The sequence below is a fragment of the Lactuca virosa genome, chromosome 4 (assembly GCF_052849685.1).
Source record: "Lactuca virosa cultivar CGN04683 chromosome 4, Lactuca_virosa_CGN04683_v6, whole genome shotgun sequence".
In the NCBI taxonomy this organism is placed as follows: Eukaryota; Viridiplantae; Streptophyta; class Magnoliopsida; order Asterales; family Asteraceae; genus Lactuca; species Lactuca virosa.
The window spans coordinates 430,161,657-430,170,222 of NC_136429.1; the positions used below are offsets into that span (position 1 = coordinate 430,161,657).

The 8,566-nt window shown below is 31.6% G+C and overlaps 1 long non-coding RNA gene across 1 annotated transcript; it reads right to left on the reverse strand.

Annotated features, from left to right (window-relative positions):
• Positions 1-6,220: 6,220 nt before the first annotated feature.
• Positions 6,221-7,780, reverse strand: LOC145169165 (uncharacterized). The gene is made up of 3 exons (XR_013742340.1): positions 7,712-7,780; positions 7,131-7,577; positions 6,221-6,576 (listed from the first exon to the last, which is right to left on the reverse strand). It is a non-coding gene; the product is annotated as an uncharacterized LOC145169165 (long non-coding RNA).
• Positions 7,781-8,566: the final 786 nt, after the last annotated feature.

Consider the following 8,566-nt stretch of genomic DNA (forward strand, 5'->3'; position numbering starts at 1 on the left):
CAAAGGACATATTGTCTGGAATTGTTACATGAATTTGGCATGCCTGGTTGTAAACCTATTAAAACACCATTAAATTGCAATGTTATAGAAGTGACGGTGTTGATAAGAATGATTTGTTATTGCAAAATGTAGTTTTGTTTCAAAAATTAATTGGGAAACTTATCTATCTAACAATCACAAAGCCTGGCATTTCGTATGTTGTACAAGTTTTGAGTCAGTTTATTCATAGCCCAAGAAAATCACATTTTAACATTGGGTTGAGACTTCTTACATACTTAAAGTCTAATCCTGGAAGAGGATTTCCTTCATTAAAGTCTTATTGTCATAATTTGAAAGTTTATGTTGATGTTGACTGGGCTAAGTGTTTGGTGTCTAGATGGTCAGTTACTAGTTATGTTGTTTACTTTGTAGATACTCTTATTTCATGGAAGAGTAAGAAGCAAGAAATTATTTCTAGAGCCTTCACAGAATCAGAGTATCGGCCGTTGGTGATATATAATGTGAAGTTATGTGGATATTAAAGATTTTGTTTGATTTTGGCTTTAAGGATATGATTCATGTTCCTATTTTTTGTGACAATTAGTTAGCTATAAAGTTGGTTCTTAATCCAGTTTTCCATGTGAAAACTAATCACTTTGATGTTGACACTCACTTTATCATAGACATGGTTACTAAAGGTGTAGATGAAATATTTAAAGTAAGTTCAGATTATAATGTGGCAGATATCTTTACAAAAGCTTTGGGTTTTGTTCAGCATGAATATATTTGTAAGTGATTAGGTTTAGTAGATCCATTTCAAGGGTACTGTTAATGATCAATATAAGTTTGAGGATGGGTGTTGAGATTATCAGTGATTATTTCATATTGGAAAACTTATAATTGACCGAGAGTGTATCCTTTCATATATCCTTCTTTTATAAATAATTTTTCTTTTAATATAGTTTTGTGTAATATTTTTGTTTTGTGTTTGCTAAATATATTTTGCAGGAGGGGTTGATTTATCATTGTGATATTCTTCTGGATTGCGGAGTTTATTTTGGTTATATCTTTGTATAAGACACGCAGGTTATACCCATTTTCGTGTGGTTTGGTTGTTTATCCATGAATTGACCCGAAATTTTGCCTGATGTATAAATAGAAGTTGTGTGTATTATTTCTATGAACACATATCACTTTTACACACTTTCACTACGTGTTTCTCTGTGATACATTTAGGGTTTGTTCATAGATTCTACGGTTTGCTCATATGTCTTCCTTCTTTACTACATCTATATATGAGAGTAGTTTAGGTGATTGATGTAGTGAGGAACTTTGTATTAAGAGATCGGATGTTTTTTTTAGTGAGTTTTAAGTTGTATCTTCAATAAGAGTTGTTGATGTTGTAAGATTGTGTGTTCTTGTGTTGTTTTATGTTTCTTTAGAATTATGGAACCACCGGCTCCCTAACCGATACTGATGTGATTGGTTCGCATTTTGGTTTCAAAAATAAGAAACCAATTGGGACCGGTTCCGATTCTCAACCTTTTGGAATCATTACCCTCCAGGTACCGGTTCCCGTTTCGATGTTATATTTATATGGTTTTACAAAAAATTGAATTTTATGAACTTGGAGGTGTCATCTTTCACCTCTCTTCCGCCACTAAAAAATATTTCTCTTCCATATAAGCATTTTCTCTCTCTACATATTACATCCCGAAACCATCTTTCTACCATAGAAATGTCCATCTTTCTCATCAATCCATCCCACAACATTAGTGTAAAAGATACAATGTGAATTGTACAAGTCTTTGGAAGGTAAAATACCATTTTGGGATCGCCATGCCAACTAGGGATAGTTTTGGGCGATATTGCAAGGGTAAGGCGGTGATCCCATCTGGTTCCTAATGGCCAACTAGGACACCCTCGTCCCTTGTTGAGCCATATTTCTTCCAATGTGAATTGTACAAGTCTTTGGAAGGTAAAATACCATTTTGGGATCGCCATGCCAACTAGGGATAGTTTTGGGCGATATTGCAAGGGTAAGGCGGTGATCCCATCTGGTTCCCAATGGTCAACTAGGACACCCTCGTCCCTTGTTGAGCCATATTTCTTCAATATCCAACATCCTAAGTTCCATATTGGCAAACAAATGGATAATATGATAATTTTGTTGTGTATAAAAAAGTTAAGGGAATAAATACAACTTTCAGGTCGATCCCACATATGTGGTTAAAAAGCAATGAGTATTTTCTATGTTTTATAAAACGGAGACACTGCTTATTGCTTTTCATGATGCAATTTTGAGGGTAAAATTGTTATTACGGTTGCTTATTGTCTTTTATAAATAAAAAATTAAAGGGTTTTTATAATTTTCTATATAATTGTAAGTGCCCAAGTGGTCAATTCAAATTAAAAAAAAGCATTTGCAACTAGGTATATGATATTCGAACCTGTTCCAAATTTTTAGGAACTTGTGTGAATTTGTTGAATTCGTTTATGCTCACCCTAACATGGGACGAATTGAAGGGTGGTATGCATGGAATATAAAGCTAAATAAAGAATAGTGTACATATTGGATTAGTTATATTGGATTAGTTATCGAGTCAATAGCGGCCATGTGGGTGTGCGGGTGATGCAGTGACTGGGCCTCCAATCGTAGGGGTCCTCTAATTGAAAATTTCTTTATTATATTAATAAAAAATAAGAATAAAATAAGAATAATATTTTAATTAAAGTATATTTGGTTGCTACTAATCTTATTCATCTTATTTACACTAAAAATCAGGTTTGTTAAATATATTATCAACGTCGATTAGAAATCTGACTCCAATATATAAACATTTACGCCAAAACACTAAAGCTGAAAAATCCAACTCAAAATTTAAAATTTTATTTGCACTTTAGGGTTAAATTAAGTATATGAAAAAGGTCAAATGTTTAATTTTGAGAATGCATCAAGAGTTAAAAAAATCAATTCAAATGGATATATTATAATAAAAATGCCAAAATATCATCATAACAAATAATTCTTTCAAGTGAAGCAAAATATATATTCTATAAAATTTGATAATTTTCAATCTACTACGGAGGAATATAGAGAAGGTGTAACATTGAATATGAATGAATTTCATAAATTTGTAAGCACAATCTTGAAAATAGGTTACAAAATGGTCATATCTCATAGATCGATGATGATGATTAATTCAACATACTAGAATTGTTACAAAAAATTACCAGTTGAACATAATGTATACTAAATTTCTTAAAAATCATTAAACATTTATTTAGTTTCTTGTCTAGCATTAACAATATTTTTTTACAACTGCTATTACAATTTCATCAGTGGAAATAAGCTTTTCAAAATTAAAACTTTTACAATCTTATTTGCGACCTACTATGACTCTACAAATATTAAAAAATTTGACTTTGATTTTGATTGAGAATGAGTTTCCTGAAAATATTGATTATGAAAGTATAATAAATGAATTTGCTTTCAAAAATTCTAGAAGATCGGTGTTTTAAAAATGATAATGCATTGATGTTTATCTTCATTTGGAAAGTTGTTTGTAGCACTTATAATTTATTTATAACCGAAGACGAGTATATGATGCTCGGCTCGGAAGTTTACGAGATGTTTCTTATCAACTTTATATTTTGAATTTAACGCTAAGGAATATTTTATAAATATTTTTATCGGGCGTAAATTTTTTTGTTTTTTGCACAAGGCATCCAAAATATTAGGGTCTTATAGAGTATTAAAAAAAAACACGTACAACACATATTGTACTGTGAATAATAAAAACAAAGGTTGATTATTCATTAAAAGAATTTATAAAAATCAAAGTTTGGGAGAATTAAAAGCACCGACAATATCGATATGTATTAAATTAAAGGCTTGTATTGACATATCGTTATCGTTCTCAAAGAAGATATCACATAAAATGGTGTATGTGTTTTGCGATTGATTTTACATATTTTTGAATACCATTTATGTATCATATTGTACTATGTGTATAATAAATACAAAAAGTGTTTATTCAATAAAAGAATCTATAACCATCAAAGTTGGGGACAGTAAGAGCACTCAATGTCGATATGTATTATTAATTTAAAGGCTTCTTTAGCATGTGTTTATCGCTCTGAAAGAAGGTACGATAGAAACTTATGCATTTGTTTGGGGATTGCTAACTTAGTAACTTATATGTATATTTAATTTATTTTAAAACTATTTATTAGTTTATCAGGTACCGATTTAAAGTAATTGTGTGCAAAATCGTGTGGCTATAATCTCTTGTCGAAAGTCTTGAAGAATACGGTGATTTTGGTAAATGTTAGAATTTTGCATTGCAACGTTGTCCCATATTTCAATGGATGTAGCAACTCATCTAAACAGAATTGGACCGTGCATTGGAGAGACGAAGTTGTAGGAAATTGAGTCTAATTTTGAGAGACTCTAATATCAAGTCATTTGGAGTTGTAGATTCTCTTTTATGATCAAAACACTGAACATGTTCGGGCTGAGAAACATAAAAAAAATATATGAAAGTTAACCTGTATTAAAGTTGTGTTTATTAAATTTGGACTCTACTTAATAATTGATTGGTATGTGTGACTATTAGGTGAGACCTTGAAAACGTCAGGTAGTACAAGACTTGACGTAGAGGGAGAGATACGCCGAAATTAAGGTGAGTCAATCCTTTTTCCAAATCTAGTACATGGTCCGGAACTACAACTATTGTCAACGAATCGATTAATCCGAATTAGATTATGTTGTGTTGTGAGTCTTTGTGTGGGATTATATCTGATGGAAATATTTGTATCATGTTGAGGTTTACGCTATTAGGATGTATCGCATGTTAGATATATTTGTGATGAGATGGTATGGATTGTGATGTTATTATGCTAGTGTGCAGACTTTGGATTGATAATGTTGTGTTAAGTCAATTACATGCTATATTTTTTTTTGGAAAATTGATTTCACTGGTACAAAAATGACCTACGGACACACCATAAAAGTGTGAGCATATGCGTATAGTGACATTTTATTTTTTCATTGAAAGTGTGACGGAAGGTGACGCCATTGTATGAGTCTTATGGTCACATTAAAATGTAGTGTCCGTATGATATGAAAATATGTGACCGTATTATAAAAGTGTGGCAATTGGATAGAGAATTTTGTTCCTAAAATCAACAATTTTATCCAATATTGTGGCGTTAAACCGTCAGTAGACACATTTATTTCGTAATTGTAGTAACTGTATATCACCAAATGGCGACATACATGTTGTTTCAATGTGACGTTTTCCTAGTAAATTGTCACACAATTCAAAGTTTATTAAGAGTATTGGGTATCTTTTGTAGACATGTAATTACGGTGAAAATGAGCATGTTCACTAAGTGGTCACATGTAATTAATTTCATAAGTCGCGATTTGCTAATAATTAGTCACAAAAACAATCTTTTATTGTGACTATTGTCTATCGTATAGAAACACAAAATTAAGTGAAACATGATCATAAGTATTATAAAGACACACATTTTATAAAATTATGGATTTAATATTAGCTTACGGCCATATTTGTATCGCTTATCATGACTGATGCTATAACTGAGACATACAAAAAGTCGTAACTATGACTATTTTATATCCTTTCGACATAAAAAATTAATTAAAAAATAACCGTAATTTATTTATAGACACAATAGTGTTTGTAATTGTGACAAATATTCACTTTATGACCATAACAATTTGCTTTAAATATGACCGATTTTATCATTTAGACATTAAAAATTGCTGAGTGTGACTATTGTTTGTATTATAGTCACATACATATGCGTAAACCATAGTTGTACATCTCTTATAGTCACATAATGTTTTTTATAATTGTGACTATTGTAGAACTTGTAGTCACATGGATGTAATAATGCATGACACATTTTTATGATTTTGACACACAAGTATTGTTTAAACATGATAATACATAAAACATTAGTCACATGATTATTTAATAAAGTGACATGTGATATCTTTTTAACACACCAAAATTTTCAATGTTGAAACATTTTTTTGATTATGATATGACTAATATTCATCTAAAGCCACATGAAATTTTTGTAATTGCAGTTGTATGTAACATTTGGTCACCAGTTTGATTGAACATCAACAGTTATAAAAATGATAAAACCCAAAAAGAGAATATTATTAAGAATAAAATAAGAAAACTTATACATAAGTTCGCAATTTAAATAGTAAAGACAAAAACTTGTAATAAAGACATATCTACAAACCTTACGAGTGGAATCGATATATTGTAACCTAAATTAAGAACCATATCTTTGACAGTTTTGGCTTGTTCATTTAGCTTGTTGTCTGCTTGATCATTCCATGTAGCGTTGTAAAACATTTCTTTTGCTTCTTAGAAATGTGAAGTTTGGTGTTTTGATTGGATGTTGGATTTAGTACTTGTTGCAACAAAAGCTGTAGGTATCAATTCACCTTTCCAATCTTTTTATGTCTTGAGTAATAATAATATCACATTTTCATGAGATTTGCACACCACCGCAAGCATTTCATCACCAACATACTTTGCAAGCAGCCTGAGAAGACCATATGTAATAAGATGGTGTTATATATATATATATATATATATATATATATATATATATATATATATATATATATATATATATATATCATGTAGTGTTCAATGCGAAACATAGGTTTATTGATTTGTTTAATCCAACATCCTACACTATCATTTCTTCTTATGAAATTGTTATACTATTAAATAAATAAATAAATAAAAATCCCAGTTATAGCAATGCCATACTTTCATTCATACTATTACATCGGTGTTATGTACTATGAGAAAGCTACCCAAGTGTAGCAATCTCATACACAAACAAACCAACTAGCGCAAGTAGTAGATTTTTTCAAAGTATAATGTCCTAAGAAGAAGAAAAAAATACATTGCTAGAATTTGGTGATTTTTCAAAGGACAATGACTTAGAAAAAAAAACTGAAAGTGAAATGCTAGAATATATATAATTGCTAGTAGAATGCTCGTATATACAGCTAAATGACAGTACATTGCTATTTGTTGCATTTAGCTCATTTAAATGCTAAATAGAAAAAATGGATTTGAATTCACCTGCTAAGCTTTAAGGTTGGAGCTCTTCCAAGAAGTGCTACAACACCAACTACTTGTCCCATTAAGCCAATATATCTGACATCATTTTGAAGAGTTTGATGACAACAACAATAACACTCTTAGTCTTACATTTAGTCTTTGCTGTAATCTCATCTTTCCTTGGTGAACTGTATTTGCGGGTAGAAAATTTGTGGTATCTGGAAACTGCATTTCAATATCCAACATTACATTACAGACTCGAATTATTTGATTTATGATTTTCTGTCTAACAATATTAAATAGTTACCTTCCAATTCTAGTAGCTTATCAAATGAATGCATTGACGACATCATACCTTTTCTCCCACCTTCTCGTCCATGTAAAAATAATCAGGTTACTTGAGAGATATGAGCCGAAAATTTAAAAACAAGGACGATGCCCGGTTACCCTAAACAGAAAGTAAATGGCCTGTGTACAAATACGTACCATTTTTAACATGAAATTCAACAAGTTAAATAAAAAAAAGAAATCACATTCCCATCATAGATATAAGATAGAGAGATATAACTTTAACTTACAAGTGGTAAGGGCGAACTAGTTACCTGAGATTGGAAGGGGCAAAGAGATGGGTAGAAGAGAAGGAAGGTTCTGTAGAGACGACATCACGGATTGTAGAGACGAAATCACGGATTAGCTAGGAGAGGAAAGAGGGGCGAGATTGTCATTGTTGCTTCTCTTTTATCTGTATTCGATTATGAGGTGTGTAGCAGCAGCACAACTGAGATGAGAGTTTTCACATGATCCGAAAAAGGCAACTTAGAGCAAAACAGTAATTCGATAGGGGAAAGCAGTCAAAACCATCATATGATAGAAAACACCAAATAACATCATAACAGAGAAAGAACTTAATAGCATCAAGGGCTGTCATCAAACAAGATACCCGAAAGGGGTAAAAAGGTCAAATGGTAGAAATCTCTCATAAAAGATGTCACAATCATAGGAAAATTATTAAACTGCAATCAATACCATTCAAGACTTGACAAATCCAATAGACATCAACCCGCTTCCCTTGTCTACAAACAGAAAAACCAAGAAGCTAAGAATCACATATATATTTTAGTTATTAACTTACTTACAGGGTTGGATGGAATCCGGTGGCATAAGTCTTGAGGCAGAAGTCACAATTTTGAATGGTGGTTGAAGGCTTGGCGATGTCGTCATCGTGTAAAGGGGATAAGAGGCATCTTGTGGTGGATGATATGTAGACCAGTATGAATGGAGAATTAATCGATATGATAATCAAATAAGAAAAATAAAAACCACTGATACCATATACAGGTGTACATGGTAGGATAGAGACAATCGATAATATCGACGACGACGTAGGGCAACGGAGACACTATCAACAACCAGAGACGGTGAAGGAACCTGATGGCCTCGACTGGAAATTATCAATT